The sequence below is a fragment of the Mus pahari genome, chromosome 1 (assembly GCF_900095145.1).
Source record: "Mus pahari chromosome 1, PAHARI_EIJ_v1.1, whole genome shotgun sequence".
In the NCBI taxonomy this organism is placed as follows: domain Eukaryota; kingdom Metazoa; phylum Chordata; class Mammalia; order Rodentia; family Muridae; genus Mus; species Mus pahari.
This window is the reverse complement of record NC_034590.1, coordinates 67,135,826-67,148,837: the sequence shown is the minus strand read 5'-3', so window position 1 is coordinate 67,148,837 and position 13,012 is coordinate 67,135,826. Positions and strand designations below refer to the sequence as shown.

General features: G+C 42.5%; 1 protein-coding gene across 7 annotated transcripts in view; it reads right to left on the bottom strand.

Annotated features, from left to right (window-relative positions):
* Tenm4 (teneurin transmembrane protein 4) overlaps positions 1-13,012 on the bottom strand; it is a 710,423-nt gene that overhangs the window by 628,582 nt on the left and 68,829 nt on the right. The window lies entirely within an intron of this gene.

The following is a 13,012-nucleotide window of genomic DNA, read 5'->3' as shown; positions in this document are numbered from 1 at the left end:
TTTATGTGTGTATACATTCGAATCCATGTGTATGAATGTGGGCATATGCAAGTCATAACCTGCATGTAGAAGTCAGAGAAGGATCTCAGACGTCAGCCATTTATTTGAGACATGTTCTCTTCACTGTTCATTTCTGCTGTGCTTGCCTGCGCTCTGCCCGGCAAGCTTCTGAGGATATTCTGGTCTCTGTCTCTCATCTACCCATAGGACCGATGAGGTTACAGATGTTTGTGCGATGCCGCATGCCCATCTATTAGCTGGGTCCTGAAAATTCAAACAGGTCCTCACACTTGCATGACAAGTGCTCTTATCTACGGAGCCATCTCCCCAGCTCTGGATCTGTTTTTCATTGATGAGAAAATGTATTTCGCTTGGAACCCAGCAAACCAGATTCTGAACAGCTATGACTTCCCAAGCTTCTATTATCTAACAAAGGTGGCATCCTGGGGCTGTGACAATCTTTAATGTATTGTGGCTCATAAATGACTCTGACGTGCTGCCTGGTTCATGAGAAACACTTACAACCAATCAAGCAAATCAGAAAAGCTGCAGAAATTGTTTTTGCTTACATAACTACTGCCAAGCAAAGCTACACAGGGTATGCTTGTGATCAATCAACCAGAGATGGAGAATTCAAATAAAAGAATGAGAAAAAAAGATGGTTTATAGCAGAGACCAGCATGCTCAGGGCTACAGGCCAAATCCACCCAGCGAGCCAATTTTTGTAAATAAAGTTTTACTGGCACACAGCCCCACCCATCTGCTTGCCTGTCATAGATGGCTGCTTTCCATGACTATGCACAGTTGAATGCTTGTGACAGAAGCTGTACAACTTGCACTATTGAGAAGAGTTTCTAGCAGCATCTTTAAAGAAGTTTGACAATCTCTGACTTGCAAGCCATACTCAACAAAGTCTTTTGTTCCCAGAGGCTAAATTTTGCTCTCTTTGTGTGTTACCTTGCTACATTAAAAAAAAAAATGGATGTATAATTGCTGTCTACCAGACTAAGAGTTAAGTTTGAATAGCATGAAGGGGCTGGAGAGATAGCTAAACTAGTACACATAGCTTGACTTGTACACATGAGTTCAACTCTCAGAACTCACTTAAAAAAAATCCCGATATAGTTGTGTGTGCTACTTGTAACCCTAGTCCTGGGAAGAAAGAGGCAGTGGATACCTGAGAGTTTATGACCACACAGTGTAGCCTATCAACAAGCCATAGGTCTAAGTGAGAGATTCTGCTTCAATAAACAAGGTGAATGACTCTTGATGAACAACAACCAAGACTGACTTCTGCCCCCAACATGATAATTTCATGAAAAAAATGAAAGTTAAAAAAATCCCGAAGAGCAAGGAGGGCAAGCCCATTGCTCTTTCATTCATACCTTAAGTCCACAGTGATATATATTTTTTCTGCCTTAAAATAATGTGGTTGGAAGCACTGATGATATTTTATTTGGAAAGACTGAGAATCAGCGTTGATATAATAGCTCACTTCCAAATCCTGAAGGGCTCCTATGGACAGATATGACTGACAGACACATCTGAGGACAAAGCTGGAACCATCACTCCATAGCTTCTTGGCTGGTTATGTGCACTGGAAAATTAAGGTTTCAAGGACTCACGATATTGCTCCTTCTGATGCATGTGAAGAAATCCCTACCTGAAGCAGAATTTGAATTCCAAAATGTACAAGTCAGCCCTAAAGAAATGCTGCCATGAGCAGAATAAATGATCTGCAATGTCCCATTCGCAGAATTGTTAGCTTAAGGAGAATTTTCCTCATCCAACTGATTTTGATGGTCAGAGAAACCATGTAAAGAAGAGGCATGTATCTATTATACCTCCTCTTTTCTAGAAAAAGAAAAACAGACCTACAAAATGAAGTGCCTCAGCTAAAGTCCCAGCTCGCTGAGTATAAGCTGAGCTGCAGCTCACACTGACATATGAGACCAGTGTGATGAATCATGGGACCTCAGTGGAACAAATTCATACAATTGAGTGTTTGTCAAGATGAGAAATGAAAATTACTCTGATGCTTTTAGCAGCCAGGATCTAAAACTTAAAGACGGGAAGCACATTTTCTCAGAGGCTTGAAAGGCCTGAGGCAGCCCCTCTCTTGTGGTCTTTGTACCTTCAACTTCAGAAACCATGGTTACACTAGGCAATGGTGGCTTAACTCAAGAATCTTTTCCTGTGCTCGGCAAAATCTGGACAACAAAACCATATGGGTGCTCACCAGTGAGTCCCTTCTATCTGTCTGGGAATAGCTCCAAGGAAATAACCAATAACTGCATCCTTGACCATCTCTTGACCATAGTCTCTTCAGCCAGAGTGACAGATAGAGGAGGTTACTAGGGATTTAGGGTCCCAAGATTCAAGTCTACACATCCAGTTGGGTAAACTTAGGTAAGTGATAACTTTTTCCATCCCCAAGTCTCTTACCTAAAGAGGCATCAAGATGGACTGTAGGCACCAAATAAAGACATTCCTGAGAAACGCCTGTCCCTATGCCTAGAACAAAGTCCCTTCTGTATCAGTGCTACAGTGCTCTCTCTGCAGGACATCCAGTCCTAGAGAAAGACATTGGGGATGCTCACGTTCCTACTCTGACTGTCTTCACCATAGAACCAAAGTTAATGCACACAGCCCCCCCCCCCAAGCTTCAGTCCCATCCGCTAGCAAATGGAAACAATAAGCCCCCATCTATCTGTCTAGTAAAGCCATTAGGAGGATCAAGTGAGGTAATAGACACGCTAGGGCTTTGTAAACAGCAAAGTGCTGCTCACAAATGAGTCAAGGTCATTATTATCGTCATTACCTCTGTCAGTCCTGAGTGATGGAAGTGTTATTGTAGTAAAGGAGCTATCTGCAGAGCCACTGCCATTCATTTTTATGTCTGACAGAACAATGCAGTCTTTTTTTTTTTTTTTTTTTTAAACTTAGTTTCATGACTGGGTGCTTGGTCTTAGAAATTGTTCCTATACTACATATCCATAATGGATAATGGATATCATAGTTTAATGAGAACGGCCCCTTCCCACCATGGTCTACTACAGTCACGGAAGTCTCCTTTGGGAATATGAATATGCTACCAGAAGAGTGGAATTATGGGGTGTTGCATCTACTTTATAGAAATCAGAAGTTGCCTGGGAGTGAGGCAGGGACCTTTCTCGCCCCTACCCCCACTTCAGTAAGCACAGAAGCAGAAAGGAGGAAGAATTGTTTCCTCATGCTACATGGTAGGTGAATACCACCTACATTCTTCATGCAGTCTAGTTCCTCATAAAATCTGCCACCAAATTAAGCAATAAACATAACCTGACCTTTGACTGAGGGCTGTTTTATTTGGAAATTTAAAAAAAAAAAGGCACACTCTCAAATCCCACAGTCTCTGTGTTGTCAACGAGGCTCATGATTTAGATGAGGTTCTGGAGGCTGGAGAGACAGCTCAGACAGTAACACAGATTCAAGGGTTCAGTTTTTAGCACCACATTAAAAGCTGGACGTGGGAAAATGCACTTACAATTATATCATCAGAGAGGCAGTTACAGAAGGCAAGCAACCAGTCACAAAAAGAGACCCTATCTCAAATACTGAGGTGGATTGAGCCTGAGGAGTAATGACGCCCAAAGTTGTCCTTGGTTTGTACACCTGTGCATACATGGACCCAAACACACTCCTATGCACATACATACATACACACAAAATTGAACAAATGAAATAAGCAGATATGGTGTAAATACATCTGATCTGAGGCTACTTTCAGAGTTGGCTCAGACATCAGCTCTAAAAAATGTAAAATCTTAGCCTGTTCTCAGGCCTGTTTTACCTGGGCTACCCCCAGATACACAGCTCTGGTATGGCACTCCCTGTCCATTGCTTCTGGGCCTGGGTTACACAAGATCTACAATCAGAGCATCCTGCTGCATGAAGAAGCTCCAATTCTTTAGAACAATTATTTCTTCATCTTCTTCGTAAAACTCTCCTCTCCCCTCAATATATGTTAGACAATTTCAGGAAATTAAATGATAAATATTTTTAAGTGACCTTCAGCACAGTGCCAGCTGAGTAAATGCCAGCGTTACATCACTTTGCTCTAAGGCCTGAGACGCCATAACTACAGAGCAGCCTGTAAGTGAAGGCCTCCCTGCAGGAGCTACGTGCTAGAAAGAGAAGAGGCTGTGGTCAAGGTTGGAGACTCTGGGGACCAGGAGGAGAAGCAGTAGGCCACATCAATCATCAGTAGGCCCGATGACAAACACTTATTACCATATGGAGATTGTATTTACACTGTGATCATAGGAGTGTCAAAGCACACATTTGTGAAAAGTTCCATTCAGAACACGTGCTGGCTCTGTGGCTAGGAACAATGGGGCAGGCATTGTGCTGGGTCTTCCTAAGGGTTTAGTAACCAGAAACCCACCTTTTCTTTCATGATATTTTTGTATATCTTAAAAGCTGTCTTCTTTTTAAAGTGAATGAAATATTTATTTTATGACATGGAACAATTATAGTATTTGGAATAGCAAACTATAAAATTCTGTATGACAATCAGAAAACTATAAACACTACCTAGACACCTGACACCACTAAGTATTTGGTTGTAATGAACACATAATCTCATGTTTGATTTTTTTTTTCCAACTTCAGGGGAAATCTTGAATTCTTTAGACACTCACCAAAGTATTTACAAATGAAATAATCTGACAAATAGGATACTGACAATCCCTGAATTCAGAAGGTGAATATGTGGAGGTTACTATATTATTTTATATGTCGCTAAGTTTGAGTATTTTTGTACTAATGTCTAGACTATTTAAGAGCCAACTAAAAATAATAGGATGAGTTGGAGGAGAAGGGTCGAGGTCTTGAGCATGAAGGGTTGGACTGGAAGTGGTAGGTGGGGAAAAGTGGAACAGATGGAGTACTGTGAATCAGTTTTTCCATTCGGTGTGGTGGTCTGTCTACTTGGTTTAGGCTGCCCTTAAATCCTGCCAAAGCCTCCAGAATGCCGGAATTATAGACACAGGCTGCCATACGCAGAATGGACCTACTTTTAAAATGATTGGGGGCGGGGGTTGGTGGAGCAATGACTCAGTGGATTAGAGTACTTGTAAAAGCAAGAGGATTGAATTCTCAGCACCCTTATAAAAGCTAACCATGACTGTGCATGCATATAGCCCCAGCGCTGGGGACAGACAGGCAGATGGCATTCACAAGTCATTCTGGGATATTCCATGTCCTGCATATCCTCCTCATCCCTTAAGCACAGGGTAGCCATGACGCCTCACCATTGCTAGCTTCTGAGTTCTTCACCATGGCTTGTCATGTCCTGGCTCCCATTTCTACACATAACCAGCGGACAAAACTCTCTTCAGTCACCCCATTCTGATGGGCCATCTCTTCCCAGCTGAGACCCTGATCAGCACAAATGAGCTACCGTGAAGAAAGAAGAAACAGTTGGCCTGCCCAATATCAAGCTATGTTCTTCCTAGTATAGGAACACTAGAGAGGTAAGTGCTTCAGCAGAAGGGAAGAGATGGAGGCTGTGGCGGTTCCAATCGATGTCAAGAAGGAGCAGACTATTCAGAAACAGTATCTGGACAAAAATAAGTAAGACATCTGACACATGCTTACTCAGAAGTCCGCAGAACATATTCTGTGACGGAGAGTAGCAGGGGCTGGAGCAAAGGCGTGGAACCGTCAGAAGATCAAGAGCAGGTCCTGAATCAGTTAGGAAAAAGATCATTCCTATTTAACAGATGACGAAATGAGGTCCAGACATTACATAGGCTGCCCAGATTCACCTAGTAACAAAAAGGTATATTCCATAGGACTTGGCCTCACCCATCTCTGGGCTAGAAGGCAAGCTGTTTTGCACCATTCGTCCCAGCATACTAGGCTCCGGTGAACTTGAACACAATGACTGCAGACAGCTGCTGAGTGTCAGCCGAGGGGGAAATAATTCCTGTTCATCAGGGAGCTAATTCTGCAAAGCTCACCGTCTAATAGGTACTGTATACACGTAAATAGGATGCTCTAATCAGCAGGAAAGCAGGAGCTGCAATCTATTCCTCATGGACCTAAAATATAATGGAGCTAAATTGAAGGTTTTACGATACACAAAGCACTTTACTTGGAAGACTGATGCTTTTCCAGGCAAGGTGTTTATTTCTAGAACAAGTTCCCACACTCTCTGACATCTTGCCCTGGTGAGCAATGGGCACTGAATAAAGCAATGTCCACAGAAGGTCTTCAATGCTTATAGAGCCCAGAGGAGACAGGACAGTGCAAAGATTAGGAGAAGAGACTTAGAAGTCAGGCAGACCTGGCTACTTCAAAGTCTTATGACCCCGGCTCAGGCTTTCAGTCTCTTTAAACCTGTTCTCTTATCAGCAAAAGACAAGGATAACAATATCCATCAGTGGACTGGAAGATTAAGTGGTATTAACATAGGTAGCCAATGGACTTTAATTAAGACTAAGTTGATTTCCTGGTGTGGTCCATTTTCTTACTCCAAAGAATATTCCCAGGGGAGTGTTCTCAAATGTGTGCTATACAGCAGGAACAAGCACACTGCCTCTCTGCTGACCACGCTCACAAGGCAGATGAAGAGATAATTCAGGCCTAGCCACTGACATCACCCCGGGGTAGGCTACTCATATATATCCTATTGCCTTGTGCCTTTTTTTTTTCTGTTTCCCTTCCTTTCCCTCACCTCTCTTTCTCCCTCTTCTCCATTATCTTCTCTTCTCTTTTAAAATATGTTTCTTCTATAGGACTGATGCAGAGTGCTTGAGAATTCTGGCTGCACAAGCAGGACACATGAGTTTGATTGCAAGCATCTATGTAGAAAGTTGTACATGGCGTTTAACTCCAGGGCTGAGGTGGGGGGGGGGCAGAGACAGGAAAATCACTGGGGCTTGCTAATTGCTGGCCCAGGGTCAGTGACCCTATGTCAAGCTGATACTATGAAGGTGGTACAGCAGAATGTCTGATCTTCTCCTCTGAACATGCACACATGTGCACACACTGCACACACAGATACAATTTCTCAAAAAACCCACTTCTCATTTTGTTCTAGGTTTTCCCTTGGTGTGTGTGTGTGTGTGTGTGTGTGTGTGTGTGTGTGTGTTACAGTATATGTAGCCTTGTTTCCCCTGGAACTCACAGTCTCTTTCTTTGGTCTCCTGAGAACTGAGACTACAGACACATACCACCACAGCTAGCTTCGTTTCTGTTTGTAATTGTTATGTAACAATGGTACATGTTTATGGAGCATGGTGTGAAATTTCAATGTGCATACATCTTGTAATAACTATATCTGGGGACTTAGTGTTCACAGCACCTCACACCTTTGCAAGGACATCTAAAACTATTCTTCCAAACTGCAACTTTGTACCATATTTTGCTTTAGTCAAATGAACTGGTAACACATTAGGAACACAAATTTTCACATGGAAATTTGGATTTCCAACTTTTCTTGGAACAATGAACAGAATAATGTCAAAACACCTACTTTTTAAAATTATTGTAATGAGCAAGGGCCGTCTGCTTGACAACGGTGGCTGTGGGTTCACTGTTGCTACTGTCCCTACCCAGCCCACTTATTTTATGTTCTTGATTCCTTAAATCATTTTAGATTCTTCCTGATGTGAGCTTTCATTCCCCAGTCAGAAAGCAGAATGACATACACTTGAAAGTGTATAATATTGGAAAATTTGTGATGCATTGATGTTGGCTTTATTTTGGAATTTGGCTGACCTCAATTTGACTTGTGGTCCTGCAACTTACGATTCTGTGGTACAGTCTGTCTCTAAATCTCTCCCTGAAATGCATGTCCATGTATTTCTGAGAAGTGGAGAGAAAGCACACATCTATCCCAGCTAGGGGAAGGTTTAAATGATACACTAGCTCTGAGGGACTTCAGTGTGTGGCCATAGCAGCAGACCTACACAGAACGTGCATTTCATAATTATTTGGGAGGAATGGATCAAGATTATAAAGAAACCTATGAAATCTTCTCATGTTTTTGTTAAATGAGACTATTACTGATAATAATAATAATAATAATAATAATAATAATAATAATAATAATGGTGATAATATATATTCTACATACTTTAAGGAGAGAAGCTATTACATCTATGATAATTTTAAATAGTAGTGGACCACATATTTCCTCTTTAGATACTAATCTTAGATGGCTAGAAACACTTGGAGAACGTTCTTCCCCATTGTCTTAATGACATACCTGTGACTTCGTGTGCTTTGTAGTAAGCGATTCTTAGTCCAAAGGGATTAGTCTTACCACTCATCTTAACATCCACAGACATGGCTGTTTTCAGTTGGAGCCACCTTCTACCTGCCTAATCCATTGTATTTTCAGAGAGCAAAGGGAATTTTGCTGCTTGAAACAGCAAATTCTTGAAGTGACCCTTATTTTGTCACTGAGGAGCTATTTTTCAAATGCCATAAATGAAGAAGGAGGATGAGTAATCTTAGCTCTGGCCACAGAAACCACTTGTTAAACAAATGCAGGCTTTGTTAATGCTGTGTGTCAGAGCCAGCCATTGCTGGGCACAGACATGTAACAGTGGATGGGACAGCACTGGTCCCTATGGCCCCGGGCTACATGTGCTTTCTCAAGCACATCGGATCACTGTCACCCTTCCTTACATCTCAGCACACTCCACAAGCTCCATAGTTCTGTCTGGAAGGCAAGGCAGGAGACAGGGAGCTTGGGATTCCTCTCACCATCTCTCCTGCTCCCTCATAGTCTTATCACCTCTTTCTTGTTTAAGTCTGTTATCTCCACCCTACCTCTAGTTATCTCTGTAAGGAACAATTTCAGATTTCACATAGATTTAACTAAAATCTTCATAGGTATAGAAAAGTATAGTAAAATTGAAGTAAGGCCAATTTTCTAGTAAGCAATGAATTGTCATACGCTATTAATAGCAATGGTTCATACACTAATACCTGTTACACCATTATATTTCATCCAATAGCAACCCCTTGAAATATTAGAATCACATAGTGTTGGGGTTATACTGATCCCCAAAACCACACATCAGAACATGCCAGGGAGGCAGCTTAACCCTACTTCAGTCTCACATACATGCACAGTTCTATCTATGATGTTCTCACAGTTAGCCTATGCCTTTACTCAAAAACCACTTGGAATTTGTCATCTTACCATTCTCTTTTCCCAAGAGAATTATATACACTAGCACCAGTTTTGATGCAATAGACACACTTAAAAAAATTTAGATGTTTTTAAAAGGAAAATAAAACCTTTGGGAGACATATTTCAAAAGCCTCCCAAGGAGGGTTTTTTTTTTTTTTTTCCCCGATAATCCACAATCCTTTGACTGTAGGATAAATATGGGATGGATTGCCACTCTCGCTTTGGAGAAAATACATGAGAAAATTATATGGAATTAGCAACATAGGAATAACAGATTGTTTTTCAATTTTTGCCACTAAAAATGGCATGCCCAAGGGGTTTTGAGCTGGGATGTTAAGCACCAACATTTGTCCCTTCAACATGAAGGAAGGACTATTCTAATGGATAACTTTGTTTCCAAAGAAATGAGACAGAGTGCTTCATCATCTTAAAAATGTAGCTTGTGAACTTTTCCTCCATCTGAGGCTTGTCATATTCTGGTAGGAGATAGCCTCAATGCTCCCAGAAGCCACCAAGTCATGAGTGCTGCTAGGTTCTAAAAATATAAGATATTAAAGTAAATAATATCCAAGTATTTAGAAATTATGCCCAAGAAGGAAATCAAATACCCAGGAAGGCTGGGCCCTGCAGCCTTCTGAGAAGGATTCTCCAAGCTTCACCCAGGACCCAAGGATGGAATGTGAGTTATGGGTAATGTTTTTTGAAGCGTATACTCTGATGGGAAGCAGGAAGCATCAATGGATGACTGAGTAGATTAGTAATCTTCTGCAATAGCCAGAAGTACAGGCCAAAAGAAGGTGCCTAGAGCATGGGAACAAGGAAGCTGCTGCAGAGCATCTTGGAAGACTTGGGAAGACAGAGATGGTGGAGAAGCATGGTATGTGGTGCTCATAAGGAGAGAGAGGGGGGAGGGAGGGAGGGAGGAAGGGAGAGAGGGAGAGAGAGAGAGAGAGAGAGAGAGAGAGAGAGAGAGAGAGACACCTGGGGAGGGGACAAGCCTGGAGGAGGTAGCAGAGCTGATTTGTGAGGTCTGTAAGTGTATTAAGGACTTGGAGCTTTGGTCCGAGATTAACAGGAAGCAGCTAAGTCACTGAACGTAGAATAGCAGCTTGTGGTGTGACATCCTATGCAGGCTTAGAGACCAATTCATGTGTCCCACTTTGCAGCCCCACATGCAGAGGCCTTATGTCAGGAAGCACAGATTGGCTGCTGTGAGAACATCTGAGAAATTGGCAAACACTCCACAGACCACTCTTCTTTTCCTCTCGGAAAGCTGGCTGTTAAATTTCTGCCAGCACGGCAGCCACCAGAAAGGTCAATAACACAAAGAAGAACAGTGTGGAACTTGAATCCAGGCAAGGGATGGTAACAGAACAGCTCTCCAAGGAGGTGAACAAAAAGAGGTGAGGGTGTGCTTATTTGATGTTTGTGAATGCAGAGGGAGATTATGACTCACATGTGCTGAGACTATTTCCTGGACCCCTTCCCATGACCAGGCTGAAGACACAGAAAGATATTCTACATGTCTTCTAGAAGAGAAAAAGCCGTGTAAAATGACTCTAGGTCATGGTACCCTGGGAGGACAGACCAACTTTCGGGGCACACTAAATTCTGTAGCATGCATTCAATCAGGGCTAGTGACAGCAGCTAAGAATATGCTTGCTGAGAGACGTGCCCAGTTACCACCCAAAGGATAGGTGTTATTAGTCCTGTTTTATAGATGGTTAAATTTAACTTTAGACAGATTGAGTAACCAGTCCCCAATTCTTACTGGTATTAGGGAGTATGTGGGGAAAGGTTTCACCTCCCAGAGTTAGTGGCCTTGATATCAGCCTGGAGAGCTGGATTGTGGGAAATGGGGTTGGGGTGCAACCACACAAGAGCAGAGAAACCAGCAGGAGCAAAAGAATGGAAATAGGGAGGCACAGGACTCTCAGAACATTCCGGTGAGTCCCAGCCCACAGCTTACGGTCTCTGTCACAAGTCAGTGTTACCACTTCAGCCCCCAAATAGCCACTGACAACATGGAAACAAACGTGTGTGGCTGTCTTCCAAAAGTCATTTATTTATGAGCACTAAAATTTGAATTTCACACAGCTTTCACAGGCCACAAAATATTCTTCTTGTGATTTTATTTCCCCTACCATTTGAAACACAGGCGCTATCCTTAGTACGTGGGTCATATAAAAATAGATATGGGGCTGGCCTGGATTTGGTCACTAGACTGAAGTTTGCTGAGCTCAGACTCTACCAAGACAGGTTGTCCGAGAGAATGAGAGCCAGACTCATCATTTAAAATTCCTGACAGTCTCATTTGGAAATCACATGGTAAGATTGGGAAGACAAGGAGGATCTGTGTGGGTACCTATAAAGGCATCCCTGTGCATGAAGGGATGTGTTCTCTTCCCTTCTCACCTCAACATGAACATGGAGGATGCTCTAGTTAAGGGCTACCTGAATCCTTCCCTATGAAACAGCCATGAAGAGGGTACTCACACAGCATGGCACATGGCTGTGGTACCTGGCCATTCTCATTCTCACCCTATCCCTACCCTGCCTTCTCACTCACCCTCTCCAGAAAAGCCTAAAAAAATAGTTCCTTAGAACTTTTCTACCAGGAGATAGTACATGGTAAGCCTTGCCTGGTACACATCTGTTATTGATTAGGTACCATTGAAGAACTGCTATTATTTGCTACATGTACTTGTGAATACATACATTTGTATACTCATCTATGTTTAATGAATGTATGTGTATAATAAGTATATTATATACATATTTATATGTGTGTGTGAACATACATATTTTGCTATTATTTTCTTGGCTATATGGATTGAGGATTTGGAAAACTTCATTGGTCTTAATCCAATTAATCCAATATATCAATGTCCTGCTGAAACTATCTACAATGGAGCAATTTATCATCATTTTGATTCAAATATGTGGAATAATGAGAGAAAGGAAACAAATGTGAAATTCCAATGCCCTGGTATGGGGGCGGGCACTTCTTTCTTAGAGCAGCAAAAAATGACAATTTGGATAGGTCTTGAGCTTCACTTTGGGGGCCATATTTTGTTTCTCAGGATCAAGAGTCTAAACCTTCATTGTGTGGAATTAGCAGCAATAAAAATTGATGTCTGTCTGGCTGTAACTAGATCTGACTAAGGCAAGTGGAGGCTGCTGTGGTTTTACTTAAGGGGTAGAAGCCAAGTCCTGCCATTTCTGGCTCTCTGTGGCTCCTTAGGGAGGGAGCAAGAAGGAATAAGTTCACAGTGAACCCCAAAACTCAGGAGTCCTCTGAGGCAGGTCTAGGCAGCCTGCCTCAGGCCCCCAGCAAGAGCTGCTAAGGGCAGCTGTGCAGCTTTTGTTGAGCCACTGTTTGTTCAACGGATCAGGCCTGCAGGAAGAGTTCTTTAAATTTAATGAGATGAGCCAGCAAAGGAAATCATCTAGCTTAAAAGTAGCCCAGAGCCCCAATTAGTGGTATGATTTTGGGTAAATCACTTGACCTCCTGAGCGTCAGTTTCCACATGCCTGGATGGGAGACAGTAAGAAGTCAATACAGGAAAAGCTGAAGCAACAAGTACAGGCAGCCAGCACTCAGATGACCCTAAGACCACCATGCCCAGCACTGTCCCCTCCCAGGAGCAGGCGCAGGGTGCAGTGGGGCAGTCATGTGTATTTGCAGCCCCTCGGATCTTCTTTCCCACTTTCATCCTAGGAGTCAGAGTGCAAGCCTTGGTCAGCCTGTGTATCTTTCATCAATCCTTCCATTCTCTAGAAAAGGATAGGAACACAGGCTTTCTTAGGAAAAACACT